The sequence below is a fragment of the Bufo gargarizans genome, chromosome 11 (genome assembly GCF_014858855.1).
Source record: "Bufo gargarizans isolate SCDJY-AF-19 chromosome 11, ASM1485885v1, whole genome shotgun sequence".
Taxonomy (NCBI): Eukaryota; Metazoa; Chordata; class Amphibia; order Anura; family Bufonidae; genus Bufo; species Bufo gargarizans.
In genome coordinates, this window is record NC_058090.1 from 67,835,341 (window position 1) to 67,850,914 (window position 15,574).

The window sequence follows — 15,574 nt, forward strand, 5'->3', positions numbered from 1 at the left end:
ATGAAGCTCAATGCTGGTCTGAATTATTATATTTTCTGACCCATAAGCAGGCTTTTCTTGCTATCACCAGTTATTATTGAAGAAGACAAGACACAAGAATCTGCTGAGTGAGAGAGAGAAAATTAGCACCGGTTCCGGTACTTTGGACACTGTGTTTTCTGGGTGAGTTGTATTGTTGTAGCATTTTTTCTCACAGTTTTTTTTCTTTTTCTATGATTTGTATTTTGGTGTAAACGTAAGAAAATATTGGCTAAAAGAAAGAATAAAGAATGTGCCTTATGTAGGACAACAAATGTCAGCACTGTATTGACAAAGCGGTTACAGAGGAATCTCCATCCTTTTTAAAGAATATAAAACTGCTCATTCGGATGGAAGTTAAAAATGCTCTTAAATCCATAAAGAAGTATAAGGTGGCAGAAAGGGTTAGCCTATCCCAAGACAATTCTTCTGATGACAGTGACTCCCCTCTGGATGCCCTTTCTTTGGAATCTTCCTTAGAAAAAGAAATTGAAGGAAGAGCCTCTTTTAAAATATGGAAAGACTATCAAAAGTTATTAGATCTACTATGAACATTGAAGAGGTTAAGGAAGAAAAGTCTGTAGTAGACTCTGTTTGAAGGGTTGCAGGACAAAAAGAGTATAGATGCTTTCATGTTCATAAGTGTTTGTTTTATTTCTCTAATTCACAAAGAGTGGAAGAAACCAGATAGGAAGGTATTCATTTCCAAAACTTTTAAATGTAAATACCCCTTCGAAAAAGAGGCTTCATCTTCTTGGAACAAGGCTCTCAAGATAGATGTCGCCATTTCTAAGGTTTCTAAAAGATCATCTCTTCCCTTTGAGGACATGGGTGTTCTTAGGGACCCTTTGGATAAGAAGGCTGCTTGGAAAGTGTCCGCTTCCTCGTTTCATCCCAACATAGTGGCCACGGTAACGGCTACTATGGAACAGTTAGAGGTCCAGATGAAGGAGAGGTGTCCTAGGGAGCAAATTTTATCTTCCCTGCCCACCTTGCAAAAAGCTGCTGACTTTCTGGCGGATGCCTCTGTAGATGCGGTTAGGATTGGCACTCGGGCTTCATCTCTTACTAACTCTGCTCGTAGAGCCCTTTGGCTTAATTGGAGTGAAGGAGATGTGGCCTCAAAACAAAAGTTATGCGGTATTCCCAGATCTAGATGATCTGTTAGAGAAGGCGGCCGGATAGGAAGAGGAGATTCCCCCCCCCCCCCCCCCCAATCCTTCTGCATTTTCTTCTTTTAGGCCTAGACGGTCCTTTTGGTCCTCAGGAGGAAATACGGGAAGAAGGCAGTTTAGAGATAAAGACCAGAGATACAGGTCCAGAAATTTGGCAGGGAAAGGTTTCCTCTTTGGAAATTTCCTCGTCAAATAAAAAAACGTCCCAACAATAACGCCAAGCCAAAGGTGGGAGGAAGGCTAAGGTTTTTCCTCTCTGCATGGGAAAAGGTAGCAGGGCATGGGTTTTGGAAGTTATTCATCACAGCCTGAAACCAGAATTTCGCACCTTGCCGCCTCAAAGATTTGTAACTACAAAAAATTGTGCTGTAAAGGGGTCCTTCCCTATAATAAAGGAAATTTGAGAATTGCTAGAGAAAGAGGTCTTAATTCCTGTCCCTCTCACAATTAACAATCAAAAGGCTATTTCTCACCTCTCTTTTTAGTTCCAAAGCCTCTTTCAGAATCATTATCAACCTGAGGCATTTAAACAAATTTCTAGTGTTCAGGAAATTCAAGATAGAAACAATGAAAACTATGATACAGATTCTGTTTCCACGTTGTTTCATGGCAGTGATAGATCTGAAAGATGCCTATTTTCACATTCCAATGCACCCGGAGTTCTAGAAGCTTCTCAGAGTTGCAGTTTTTATGGAGGGTCAACTACAGCAATTCCAATTTCAGTCATTACTTTTTAGTCTGTCCATGGCCCCAAGAATCTCTACCAAGGTGGTAGCGGAAATGGTGTCCTTTAGAAGACGGAAAAACTTGATGTTAGTACCGTATCTGGACAACTTCTTAATAATTGCTAAATTCCTGCTCAGTTGCAAGGTGGTGGTGAACACCTTTCAGGAATTGGGTTGGATTGTCAACGACAAAAAGTCCAGACCAAAGCCGGAAAAGTGTCAGCGATTTCTTGGCTTAATTCTAGACTCCGAATCTCAAAGTATTTTTGGCCGGAGGAAAAGATAAGCGAAATGTTCAGTCAAATAAAATCCTTAGCATCTCCCAATTTGACGATTCGGAAGGCGATGTCTGTCCTGGGGTCTCTAGTCACTCGACAATTACTGATGGAAGTATCAACGGCCTTCAAAAAGAGCAAGGGAATCCTAGAGGTCAGACTGCAAATCTCGAACACTACAATGAGAAGTCTGGTGGGAGGACAGACAGAATTTGATACAGATATCCAGATCCGATAGTCCTAACTACGGATGCAAAAAAAAGTCAGTTTTCAAGGTCAGTGGTCACAGAATCAAATGCGCTTTTCCTCCAACAGAAAGGAGCTCCTGGCTGTAAGATTGGTGATAAAAGCTTCTCACTCTCTAATAGGACTCTTACATGGCCTGAACCTATCAGACAATCAGACGGTGGTATCCTATGTAAATCACCGGGGGGACAAAGTCAGTCTCCCTCTGGTTGGAAGCAAATCGTTTGTTGAAAAATTTGGAGGGGCAGATCAGTCACATCTCTGCACTACATATAAAAGGAAAAGAAAATATTCAGGCAGACTTCCTGAGCAGGTATCCTCTAAGGCAGGGGGAATGGTCTTTAAACAAATCAGTTTTTTCCATGATCACAACATTATGGGGCATTCCTGTTATAGCCCTGTTTCTCAGTCCTTAGATCCAAGGGAATCTCCTGAAATGGGACTTCACTCTAGCTTATGCCTTTCCCCCATTCCTGTTACTTCCATTGGTGCTGAAGAAGATCTGAAAGGACAGGGCAAGAGTATTTCTAATTGCTCCCTTCTGGCCGAAAAGAGCATGGTTTACTCCGTATAATGTCGGTGTCCGATCCATGGATACTTCCAGAGATCCCGGATCTGCTCTCCCAGGGTCCTGTTTACCATCCAGCAGTAAAGGGTCTGCATTTAACAGCATGGAAATTGGAAGGAACCTATTAGCAAGAAAGGTGTGTGTTTTTTTTTTTTTTTTTTTTATACAGAAGATGATTGCGACACTTCTTAAGGGTAAAAATGATGATCTCTGTTTATGCTAGGGCATGGAGGAAATTTATAGAATTTTGTAAAATTAATCCCGACAGTCTACCAGATTCTGCACCTACTTTCCATATTCTGGAATTTCTTCAAAAAGGGCTGACTTTAGGATTAGCTAAAAGTACATTAAAGGTTCAGGTTTCTGCCCTTTCGGTGCTTTTTGAGAAAAACTTTGCCTCAGATCCTTGGGTAGTAAGATTTTTTTTTTTTATTATTTTTTTTTAAATTTTTTTTAGAGCAGTGGATTGGATTGCTCCCGTATATACCCCAAAAGTTTCCTCTTGGGATTTGAATTTGGTTTTAAAAGCTCTGACGCAGTCACCGTTTGAACCCATTGAGTCGTCCAATATCAAACATCTTACCTATAAATTGATTTTATTTGTAGCGCTAACCGCGGCCAGGAGGGTTAGCGAGTTACATGCCATTTCCAAAAATCCTCCCTTCACTACTATTCTGGAGGATAAAGTAGTTATCCAACCTGACCCGGCCTCCTCCCAATTTTCATAGGTCCCAAGAGATGGTGCTTCCCTCTTTCTGTGGCAATCCTAAAACCCCAAAGAGAGAATTTCATACATTGGATGTGAGACGATGTTTATTGCATTATCTTAACTCTACAGAGGATTGGCGAAAGTCTTCAGCCTTGTTTGTCCTCTTCTCTGGGCCAAATAAGGGTAACAAGGCTTCCAAAAAGTTCCTTGTCTAGATGGATTAGACTTGGTATATCTCAAGCTTACTTGGAGGCTGGTCTGTCTCCTCCAATCTCGGTGAAGGCTCATTCTACTCGTTCTGTCTCCACTTCTTGGGCGGAGAGATCTTGTGCAACTATTGAACAAATTAGTAGAGCTGCCACGTGGTGCTCTCCCTCTACATTTTTCCGGTACTATCGTTTGGATCTCCACTCTTCCTCTGGTCTATCCTTTGGTAGGAAGGATGCTCTTCACTGTAATTCTCTCTGTGGTGCTGTCGTGGCGGAAGGGAAAAATGATGATTACACTTACGGTAATTGGATTTTCCAGACCCCACGACACCCTTCCTTATTTCCTCCCTGGGTTTTTACTTTTATTCCTTCTTATAAGCACTGGATATGGAAAAAAGGGGTATGTTGTTTGATATATGATAAACTTGATTAACTAGGGTAGGGGTTCCCTTCTTACTCTGAAATCCACTGAAGGGGAATAGAGGCTCCACCTTTTTATTCTGTAGGGTTCCTGTCCCTGGGGGGCGAATCCTCTTTCTCTGTGGTGCTGTCGTGGGGTCTGGAAAATCCGATTACTGGTGAGTGTAATCATCATTTTCCTGTGGAGTAATACACTTTACTGGTGATAAAAAATTGGGAATGACCCATATACCTTTACGACCTCCCCCCTGCTCCAGACTATGCAGCCATAGGCACTTCTGTACGGTGCCTCTTTACTGCACCACATTATAGGTATAGTCTTCATAGCAAAGTTTTCCCTGCCAACAATCTCCCACCAGACCTGTTTTACGGCCATTTTACCACATCCAGTCCCGATGCACCCCCAGTAGATGATATCCTAAGGATTTCCTTTTGGTGCTCCCATGTGCTAGTTTTGTGGTGTGTTGCCATAAAACAGGCATGTGTCGGTACACCCTTAAAGGGTTTCTGTCATCAGAAATTACGTTATGTAGCTGACTGACATTAGCGATGGGCTAATGTCAACACTACATAACAGTATGCTTTCCAAGTCGCTGCCTGCCGCTGTTCTCTAGCGATTTACCCAAATTTTTTTCCCCATGAATCCATGTTTAACAGAGTAGAGTACCTGTTTTCCATCTGTGTTCTTCTTTTGATTGTGAGTCTTGTCATTTCTTCAAAAAAGCAATTCTTCTGATATGTAAATGACGCTGTAAGGAGCCCAGAGGGGCGTTATTCTTTCTCTACGGTGCCCAGGAACGCCCCTCTGAAGTGCCGTGCCTGCCTAAGTTTGAAAACTAATAACGCCTCCCAGTTCATCTAAATCGCCTCCCAGAGGCGCGGCTAAGTGCTCAACACCCGCACCCCCCCAAGCGCCGCACTCTGCAGCAAACACCCCGATCCTCCTCTCGCCGGCATCACAAATCCCGCGCAGGCGCAGTGTCAGTCATCTTATCATAGCACAGGCAATCGCCGACACTGCGCCTGCGCGGGATTTGGGATGCCGGCGAGAGGAGGATCGGGGTGTTTGCTGCAGAGCGTGGGGGGGGGGGGGGCAGGTGTTAAGCACTTAGCCTCGCCTCTGGGAGGCGATTTAGATGAACTGGGAGGCGTTATTAGTTTTCAAACTTAGGCAGGCACGGCACTTCAGAGGGGCGTTCCTGGGCACCGTGGAGAAAGAATAACGCCCCTCTGGGCTCCTTACAGCGTCATTTACATATCAGAAGAATTGCTTTTTTGAAGAAATGACAAGACTCACAATCAAAAGAAGAACACAGATGGAAAACAGGTACTCTGTTAAACATGGATTCATGGGGAAAAAAATTGGTAAATCGCTAGTGACAGATTCCCTTTAAAGTAAACACTTTTAAAATATGCTAATGAGCCTCTAGGTGCTATGAGGGCGTTGTTTCAGCACCTAGAGGCTCGGTCTACTCACCCTTTGGCACGCCCAGGTCCAGTTGATCGACTGGCGAGTTCTCCTCTACGTCCAGTAAATCCTGCGCCTGCGCTATCCTGTTGAGTATTCGAAGCAGGTGAAGTGAGTGAACGACGTGCTCCTGCTGCTGGCCTCACTCACTGCTCCTATGCTGGCTTCACTCACTGCGCAGGCGTTAAGTATTCGGCGCAGTGAGTGAGGGATGGACTTCGTTCACTTACTGTGCCTGCGCAGAATACTAAACAGTACGGTGCAGGCACAGGATTTACTGGACGAAGAGGAGAACTCGCCAGTCAGACAACTGGACCTGGGCGTGCCAAAGGGTGAGTAGACAGAGCCTCTAGGTGCTGAAGCAACGTCCTAATAGCATCTAGAGGCTCATTAGCATATTTTAAAAGTGTTTATTTTAATAGAATGGCGGCAGGCAGGGAGTTATAAAGCACAATGTTATATACTGCTGATGTCAGTCAGCTACATGACGCAATTTCTGATGACAGAAACCCCGAGATGATTGTCTGTGCCGCAGGATCTGCCCAGGTGCATCTCTGTGGGAGATCCACCAAGAATGAGCGGTTGCGAGCGGAGAAAACAGACCTACAACGTGTCCGATAAAACTGAAGGTACCCTGTGAGGCCAGGTTTCCATGACGATCATACATGCTATAATCATGTGTGCGCCTAGGTGAAAACAGTGTGATGAAGCCTGTAGTGCATTCCTATGAGATCACATGCCATCACAACGGGTGCAGGACGCACGCCTGCAAAATCTCAGCGGCAAACATCCAACAATGTTGGATTTTGTTTCGATAATGGTATAAAACCAATCGACTGCCCTCCCCTTCCTACTCCTATCATAAGTAACCGGTCACATGCGATTATGATCTGTGTGGAGATCCAGAATACGGCCATTTTGTTCTACTGGAGGAAGAAGCCATTCCAGGTCGGATTGTGGCGGCGTTACATTGAACATTGTGCATCTCACTAGTGATGATGCTTTTCCTCGGGGTGCTCCTGTTTCCTCCTCAAACCCTAAAATGTACTGACAAGAACCCGCAGATGTGAACCCGGCCTAAGCTGTTCCAATACAAGAGAGACGTACTGATTTGTCCTGGTATACAGCCACATATGCATGCTATATTGTCCAAACAGGCACACGCAGTGTTAAACACTTAGCAGCAGCAGAAACTTTCCATTCCCACATCCTGAGGAAAAAGTCTACAAAGAACAGAGCGGCCAGTTCAGACGGCCTTCTCATCTGGGGTCTATGGCACGCAGGCATCACCTTGTATCTGGGATACCTACGTATAATCTTTGTAGGGTGGTCAAGGGAAAAGTTCTCGTCACAATGTTACATTGATCTATTCTTCAGGTAAATCATCCCACCTTAGGACCCCTGAGAGGCCATTACCCTGCAGTGCCTGGCATCGTGTGGTCCCTATGAGTGTGACTGCTTGGCACTGTAGTTCACTTCAGTTAAGTGAACGAGGTCCATTCTTTTTGAAAGCCCCAAAAACTTTGGTCCTGATTTATCAACAGGACAATTTGAAGTTTTGTCTTTACATTTGTGTAAAGGTGACAGTCTGTGAGTCACATTTCTGAAAGCGACAGACAAACCCATATACAGCAGAACCATTCATTTGGGGCTGCAAAAAAAATGTAAGGTATTCCGTTTTCTTATTTCTGTTCTGCAAAAAATTAGACTGTGTCCTATTATTGTCCACATTACAGACAAGGATAGGACTGTTCTATTAGGGACCGGCTGTTCCGTTCTGCAAAATGCGAAATGCACACGGATGTCATCCGTATTTTTTGTGGACCACAAAAACAAAATGCAGTCATGTGCATGAGGCCTCAGACTGTACAAACACGCTGGAAAATACCACGCTAAAGTCTGAAGCGGTATTAACGGCATGCATTACAAGGCTGCAGACTTCATCCTCTCTGTTGCAAAGAGTGAAATGCGTTGGATATCCTCAGAAGTCATTGACCTGCTGCAGATTTCAAATCCGCACCGCAGGTCAATTCACTCTGCGGATTTTCTATACAGCATGTGGATGACCTTTTTTAACATTGACTCTACTTTACTGGTGCTGTACAGCGTTGTGGATTTGCTGCATGAAAATCCGCTGTGGCAAATCCACAGGTAGTCAGTCATGAGTGGACATAGCCTAATTGTGGTGTTCTTGCCGGATGTCATGATATGTCCAGTGGATGGGTATAGGGGTGCAGATGGGCTTCCATGGTGTTGAACTGAAGGAAAATGCTTCTAAGAGCTCATTCACACGAACGTCTGCTGCCCGTTGGCCTATTGCGGACCCGCAATACATGGGCACCGTTCCGTGTGCATTCTGCATCACGGATGCGGACCCATTCACTTCAATGGGTCCGCAAATCTGGAGATACGGAACACTACGAAAGCACTATGGAGTGCTTTCTGGGATTCCGTCCGGTGCCTCCGCACCGCAAAAAGATAGAACTTGCTCTATATTTTTGCGGAACAGACGGATTGCGGACCCATTCAAGTGAATGGGTCTGCGATGCCCATGGACTGTGGCCGTGCATTGTGGCCCGCAGTTGGCAGTCCACAGCACAGGCACGGGCTTCACACGGCTGTGTGAACAAACCCTAAGTAAGGCTCTGCATGCAGTGCGCTTGAGCCTACCATCAGACGTATACATCTAGTGGCATCCATCACCCATATGGTCCTGTGGGATATATTGCGGTGCGTTTCTTATAGAAAATCACAATCTGCTTCCCTTTCCTATTGATACATTCCATGAAGAAGCCAAGAGGGCATTCATTTGGCCTCCGGCTGGTGAACAGGAGTCTATGGTAAACTTAAAGGGAACGTGTCATCAGAAAATGACCTATGGTTTAAATCACGTTTTTATATTTAACATATTTTTAAAGCATTTTTTAATTGTCCATATCAATATCTATATTTAAACAAAACCAACAATTCTATAGTTTTCGCACTGGCCACTGTGTTTAATAATTGGTGCCACTTCTTGGTTTGTACAGATCACTTTACTGCAGTTCACTCAGTGTAATCCTGCCTGTAATGGTATCACCTCTGTGTATAGATAAGACAGGATCCTCTAATCACAATAGGGGATTGATAAATCTTATCTCTTCTTTCCTTGTATAATGACCTCTGCACAGGTCACAGCACATGCCTAGAAAACGCCCATAGAAGTCACTGAGGTCCCCTCCCGCTAAAAGAGCGTTGTTAGGAGTCCCTTTTTATACAGAAGACGGCGGCCGCAGTAGTGGGCAGTCCCGCACCCTGGGTGCGCGCTCCCTTTGGACCGCGGAAGTTACTCGCTGCGCTAGAGCGCTTTAATTCCTGCTCTACGGAGTATTAAATCGCGAAGCGTCAAGTAAACGCAAGATTTTTTTTTATTACACCAGGTACCCAGCCACAAGTGGAAATATACACAAAGATTAACCCCTGCACTGCCATGCTATATCCCTGTAAGAACCCCTGCATGAAGGTATATCCCTGTAATAACCCCTGCCCTGCCAGAAGCTATATCCCTGTAATAACCCCTGCCCTGCCAGAAGCTATATCCCTGTAATAACCCCTGCCCTGCCAGAAGCTATATCCCTGTAATAACCCCTGCCAGAAGCTATATCCCTGTAATAACCCCTGCCAGAAGCTATATCCCTGTAATAACCCCTGCCCTGCCAGAAGCTATATCCCTGTAATAACCCCTGCCCTGCCAGAAGCTATGTCCCTGTAATAACCCCTGCCCTGCCAGAAGCTATGTCCCTGTAATAACCCCTGCCCTGCCAGAAGCTATGTCCCTGTAATAACCCCTGCCCTGCCAGAAGCTATGTCCCTGTAATAACCCCTGCCCTGCCAGAAGCTATGTCCCTGTAATAACCCCTGCCCTGCCAGAAGCTATGTCCCTGTAATAACCCCTGCCCTGCCAGAAGCTATATCCCTGTAATAACCCCTGCCCTGTCAGAAGCTATGTCCCTGTAATAACCCCTGCCCTGCCAGAAGCTATGTCCCTGTAATAACCCCTGCCCTGCCAGAAGCTATGTCCCTGTAATAACCCCTGCCCTGCCAGAAGCTATGTCCCTGTAATAACCCCTGCCCTGCCAGAAGCTATGTCCCTGTAATAACCCCTGCCCTGCCAGAAGCTATGTCCCTGTAATAACCCCTGCCCTGCCAGAAGCTATGTCCCTGTAATAACCCCTGCCCTGCCAGAAGCTATATCCCTGTAATAACCCCTGCCCTGCCAGAAGCTATGTCCCTGTAATAACCCCTGCCCTGCCAGAAGTTATGGAGCCCATATACAGTGGATATAAAAAGTATACACCCAATGAGACAAAGATAAATCATCTCATAACTTTTTTCACCTTTAATGTGACCTATAAATACTGAAAATTGAATTTGGAGTGAAAATATGACAGTTATCCTTTGAGAACCGCCCAGGCAAGATGGCCGCCCCATAATGGTAAAAAGGACAAACGCAGTGTGCACTCAGCCCAAGTACTAGAGATGATAAGCATTTGGTAATTGCTAAACCTCTGGGCGGGCTCTGGCTCTGCTTTGCTCACCTTTTGTTACCCTGCTCCGGCAGCCTGGGTAACAAAGGCTTTCCCCTGCTTTCTAGTGTTGGGCATGGCAAGTCCACCCACCCTGGTGCTTTTCATCGGTGTCTCTGAACCAGCATGGGTCACCTGTCAATCACACAGAATGCTCCAGGTGACTCCCTTGCAGCGAAGTCCAGGACCCTGTACAGGGGTTAAAGGTTGAAAACCAGGGGGCTGCCAGGATAGCACCTCTAGAGGTTGGCCAAAGTAAAATCTGTTGGTTGGCCCTAGTGGTTCCACACCCACTGCCGTAATAACCGGTCAGTGGGCACGACCAGCAAGTAGTGGTGGGGATAGTCATTGGCTAAACAAATGCCATGGCGTGCAGTACACAAAACCACAATTTCCAGCAAAATTGTATGATGCCAGGTGGCTGGATTTCTAGTTTATTTTTATTTTTTTATGTTCCCAGTTCATGTTTTTATTTGTTTTTGAATAGAAAGGGCTAACAATTTTAGGCTACTTTCACGCTCTCGTTTTGACTTTCCGTTTGGGAGATCCATTCAGGGCTCTCACACACGATCCAAAACGGACTAGTTTTGCCCTAATGCATTCTGAATGGACAAGTTTGCTTCCGATCAGTCACCATTCCGCTCTGGGGGCAGACACCTCTGCTTGACGAAACTGAGCAAAACGGATCCGTCCTCTCTGACGCAATCTGGCACAATAGAAAACCAATCTGTCTCCCATTGACTTTCAATGGAGTTCATGACGGATTGCAGATAATATAAACGGATCCGTCCTCTCTGACGCAATCTGGCACAATAGAAAACCAATCTGTCTCCCATTGACTTTCAATGGAGTTCATGACGGATTGCAGATAATATAAACGGATCCGTTCATGACGGATGCATGCGGTTGTATTATTGTAATGGATCCGTTTTTGCAGTTCCATGACGGATCCGCCCAAAACGCGAGTGTGAAAGTAGCCTTAGATGTTAGTCTCTGTACTTTCATATAGTTTCATTTGATTTAATAGGGAATGGTTTAACTAGCAAATGTCTAAATTCCTTAATTAAATTTTTTTTTAACATAAATTATTTTAGTCCACCTAATTTTTCATTAATCCTATAGTCTTTTCACTCCACACCGGCCCTAGAAATATGATGAGTACCATTCACAGTTTAACTATTTATTGAAGTATGGAGAAATTTTATTATCCATGTCCTTTTATACTAATAATTCTATTTTTGCGTTCTTCTATGAAATAGCTCCGTGTGTACTATGTATTTATTTATTATTCTTCTGTAATCATGCATTGTGAGATTTTGTAATTGATGTGCACAATGAACATTTATATACTGTGTAAACCTCGTCACTCTCTAGGCGATGTCCAGGAGAGGGGAGGGGGTAGGATATGTTAACAGGATTAATATGCGAGACGTGTAGAATGGGATCAGTAGAGAGCGCTTGCTCTCTCTGATTGTCTTCCCCTGTGATGTGTGCACATGATGTATGAGATGGTGCGTGGCACCTTCCACCTGGCGTCTTGACGTCGGCCGGCCACATGACGTGAGACGTCGGTTGTCACGGGCGGTACGGGGTGACGCCGGCTAGGGGGAGGATCATGTGCCGGATCGTGTCCATCAGGTCCTTGCTGCCGAACATCCAGGTGATTAAAATACTATAATGAATGAGATATTGGGAATGCAACCTGTTTGGAGGGTAGACTTTTATAATCACATGATCCACGGTGATGGCGCTACCCCATGACGAAGGCACGCCATCCCGGTCTGGATACACTAGCTCTTCTGGTGAGTCTCCTCTGTACATGGCTATTACTATTCCTATATGGTCAGCGGTCTGTAGGACGGTATGTTCCCACTTTGGGCTCTACATGTTTCTGTGCAATTGCAGTCTAGACTGCTGCGTTTATCTTTCGTAGTGACTTCACCGTCTTAGGCCTCATGCACACGACAGTTTTTTTTCACGGCCCGCAAAAACTGGGTCCGTGATCCGTGATCCGTGACCGTTTTTCCGTCCGTGGGTCTTCCTTGATTTTTGGAGGATCCACGGACATGAAAAAAAAAGTCATTTTGGTGTCCGCCTGGCCGTGCGGAGCCAAACGGATCCGTCCTGAATTACAATGCAAGTCAATGGGGACGGATCCGTTTGATGTTGACACAATATGGTGCCATTTCAAACGGATCCGTCCCCATTGACTTTCAATGTAAAGTCTGGAGTTCTGTTATACCATCGGATTGGAGTTTTCTCCAATCCGATGGTATATTTTAACTTGTAGCGTCCCCATCACCATGGGAACGCCTCTATGTTAGAATATACTGTCGGATATGAGCTACATCGTGAAACTCATTTCCGACAGTATATTCTAACACAGAGGCGTTCCCATGGTGATGGAGACGCTTCAGGTTAGAATATACAAAAAAACTGTGTACATGACTGTCCCCTGCTGCCTGGCAGGTGCTGCCAGGCAGCAGGGGGCAGACCCCCCCCCTGTTTTTAACTCATTGGTGGCCAGTGGGCCCCCCCTCCCCTGTTGTTAACTCGTTGGTGGCCAGTGTGCGCACCCCCCCTCCCTCCCTCCCTCTATTGTAATAATTGGCCCCAATGCTATTATTACAATAGAGGGAGGGAGGGAGGGAGGGGGGGGTTGGGGGGGTGCGCACACTGGCCCCAATGTATTAAAACAATAGAGGGAGGGAGGGGGGGGGTTGGGGGGGCGCGCGCACACTGGCCCCAATGTATTAAAACAATAGAGGGAGGGAGGGAGGGGGTGCGCACACTGGCCACCAACGAGTTAACAACAGGGGAGGGGGGGGCCGCACAATGATATTCAAACTGGGGAGGGGGGGGGTCTGCCCCCTGCTGCCTGGCAGCCCTGATCTCTTACAGGGGGATATGATAGTACAATTAACCCCTTCAGGTGCCGCACCTGATGGGGTTAATTGTACTATCATATCCCCCTGTAAGAGATCGGGTGCTGCCAGGCAGCAGGGGGCAGTCTTGTACACAGTTTGTAGTGTATTCTAACTAGAAGCGTCCCATCACCATGGGAACGCCTCTGTGTTAGAATATACTGTCGGATCTGAGTTTTCACGAAGTGAAAACTCAGCTCTGAAAAAGCTTTTATGCAGACGGATCTTCGGATCCGTCTGTATGAAACTAAACATACGGCCACGGATCACTGACACGGATGCCAATCTTGTGTGCATCCGTGTTCTTTCACGGACCCATTGACTTGAATGGGCCCGTGAACCGTTGGCCGTGAAAAAAATAGGACAGGTCATATTTTTTTCACGGCCAGGAAACACGGCTCACGGATGCGGCTGCCAAACGGTGCATTTTCCGATTTTTCCACGGACCCATTGAAAGTCAATGGGTCCGTGAAAAAAAACGGAAAACGGCACAACGGCCACGGATGCACACAACGGTCGTGTGCATGAGGCCTTACACAGAGAGATCCATTTTTGTGTATTATATGAGACTCGGCCATATTTATACAGTTTTTATAAGTGTTGATGATTGCACCATTACCTATAGCTAAGTGTACCCCTGGGATGGTGGTTTTCTTGCTGCTACCTTTTTAAATATAACGTCCTTTATGTATGTATGTATTTGTCACTCAATAAAGCATATACTTTTTGCATTTGTACCTGTGGGCTTCAGTTTTTGTAGGTCATTGGTTGGAGAAACCTGACCAAGGCTTCCAAGTACAACCTAGCCCCCTAATTTCCCAGATCTGAACCCAGTTGAGCATCTGTGGGACCACCCCGATCGCTGTGTTCGCTGTATGGCACCTCCCCCAGGCACCCTCCTGCAGGGTGGGATGCACTGCGGTCAGAATGGCTCCACATACCTGTGACAACCTATCTCTAGCTGTGGCCTGGTTACTCTGGATTAGCTGGTGGTCATAATAATGTGACTTGACTATGTACTTATGAAGTACTCAGTATAACCAGCTCTGCTGTACCTCACCTGATAAACTGATTATATTCTCCATTTATCTTATCCAAAACATAGTCCGGTAAGTGTTCCTCAGCAAATTATACTGTTACTGCTGATTCACACGTGGAACAATATTGAATGAAGCAGGTAAACTAGAAATAGCTGGTCTGCAGGCTCCCTGAGAGGGTCAGGTGCAGGTCTGTAGAGCAGCATAATTGAGAGCATCTTTTTATGCAGACCATAGAGTAGCGTAGCAACTGTGCAGTGTATTACTAGTGGCCCTTCTATGTCCTCCACACTGCTGACCTCTGCTAATGATGCCCCTCAAGTTCTCGTGTCGTCATAGTGATGAATATGGAGGTGGCGTCCTCTGTTTTTACTAGTTTTGGTATCTGCAGCCGTAACAAGGTTCCCTGTTCTTCTATTGACAGTTATAAATATCATGGTGGCATTGCCTTTTTATTTCCTTATTTGACTCTCCAAATTTCAGTCCCAAGTCTCCAGTTACTGGTCCTATATGAATGAACAGTCTTGGTCTCTGACTGTTGTGTCCGTAGCCCCACTCTCACTTTTTGTTAGGATTTGAGCTGGTTTAGGCCTACAGAAGAGGACAGACAAATGCTGCTGAATGCTGATTGACTTGAGGATGGAATTGTGCAGTTTGCTGTGTAGTAGAATACATGTAAGCTACAGAAGCCAAGTGAAGCTACATTTCTAATTAAATCCAAATTTTATTTAAAAAATTTACGCAAATGGAATCCCTAGCCTTCAGCTACATTTCCTTTTTCTGCATATCACATCACACAATTTCCATACCAACAGATTTTATGAAACAGAAGGGTTTATTTACAGTCAGGTCCATTTATATTTAGACACTTACACAAACTTTAGTTTTTATTACCTGTTTACTAATACATATAGTTATATAATGCGCATGGTCATAAAGTCCAGACTTCTAGCTTTCATTTGAGGGTATCCACATTAAAATTGGATGAGGGGTTTAGGAGTTTTTCAGCTCCTTTACATGTGGCACCCTGTTTTGGGCAGTTGTGGGCAATTCCTTCATTATTTCATTCTCTTCATTAAGCACGTAGAAGGCCTGGAGTTGATTTGAGGTGTGGTGCTTGCATTTTGAAGATTTTGCTGAGAAGTAAACATGCGGTCAAAGGATCTCTCCTTGCAGGTGAAACAAGCCATCCTTTATCTGCGAAAAACAGGAAAAAAAAATTTGAGAAATTGCTA

The 15,574-nt window shown here is 45.2% G+C and overlaps 1 protein-coding gene across 1 annotated transcript in view; it reads left to right on the top strand.

Annotated features, from left to right (window-relative positions):
• PRKD1 (protein kinase D1) overlaps positions 1-15,574 on the top strand; it is a 134,850-nt gene that overhangs the window by 23,117 nt on the left and 96,159 nt on the right. The window lies entirely within an intron of this gene.